The 1,131-nt window shown below is 43.6% G+C and overlaps 1 protein-coding gene across 2 annotated transcripts in view; it reads left to right on the forward strand.

Annotated features, from left to right (window-relative positions):
• The window catches only part of Mpzl2 (myelin protein zero like 2), a 9,634-nt gene extending 8,509 nt beyond the window's left edge, over positions 1-1,125 (forward strand). For both annotated transcript variants that reach the window (XR_003844650.1, XM_029543437.1), the window contains one exon: positions 88-1,125. The gene's annotated coding sequence lies outside the window, so the exon portion shown is untranslated. The remainder of the gene's footprint in view (positions 1-87) is intronic.
• Positions 1,126-1,131: the final 6 nt, after the last annotated feature.

Genomic DNA, 1,131 nt, shown 5'->3' on the forward strand with positions numbered 1-1,131 from the left:
AGAAGCTGAGGATTTTTGAGGACAGCATCAGCATCCCTTGAAATCAATAGAAATGTTTCCAGCGATGACCTGTCTGTCGTCCTACAGGTTCTGCAGCACAAACCTGCCCAGAGGAGCGACGCCCCTGCCTGGCAGCTTTGGGTTCTGCCTGAGCCACTAGACTCAGGCTTACCTTCATTGCTACGGTTCTATCTAATTCCAGAGCGCAACTGTGTATTAGCTTTTGCAAACCAAGAGGTTACATATTTGTCCTTCCACATTCCTATGGTGTGTGACTCTATACTCCTGTGTATACTGGCATCAGAGGGGTAAGAAGCCAACTAGATTGTCTGCCAGAACACACCTTTCTCATATTTTAATTTCCTTAAAACAGCACACAGGTGTGCTCAGGGGTCTGAAGAGATGGCTCATCTATCCTCTTGCAGAAGATCCCAGTTCAGTTCCCAGCATCCATTTGGTGGCTCACAACCATCAGTATCCAGTTCTAGGGGATGTGACACTCTCTTCTGGTGTCTGCAGGCACTGAATGCATGTGATACACGCAGGCAGATCCCCCCCCCAGATGAAAATAAATTAAGTCATAGAAAGATGTGCTAACCATTCCAGCCACTTTTGTTTAATACCAAAACCCAAAGTCACATAGGAAGTCTGATTTTCATGGCTATCTTTAAATGGAAACATCTTGTTTTACTGATATATTTTTCCAGTATCCTAGGTTTATTGTTTTGTCAATCATTCCACGGCTTATAGATGACAGCACAAATCTGAGTAACTACAAAAGGTCACAAGAACACCAGGACACCAGCAAGTGCTACCAGGATGAGCATCACTTTTGTATTTATTTATTTATTTTTAGACAGGTTCTCGCTATGTAGTGCTGGCTGCTCTAGAGCTAACTATGCAGAATTGGCCTGAAACCTAGAGACAACCCCCTGCCTCAGCTCTCAAGTGCTTCAATCAAGGGTGTACCTCCACATCTAGCCCAACTGTAGGTTTGGAATGAGCACAGACAGCTTGCTTGCTATGTGCTCCCATTCACCCTCACCTCAGAAGATTCTGTTCATTTGCAGACTGGAGTTCTTAAGCAATTTATTAAGAGACTTTGTGATACACTATAACTTAAAAAAAAAA

The sequence above is a fragment of the Mus pahari genome, chromosome 10 (genome assembly GCF_900095145.1).
Source record: "Mus pahari chromosome 10, PAHARI_EIJ_v1.1, whole genome shotgun sequence".
Classification (NCBI taxonomy): domain Eukaryota; kingdom Metazoa; phylum Chordata; class Mammalia; order Rodentia; family Muridae; genus Mus; species Mus pahari.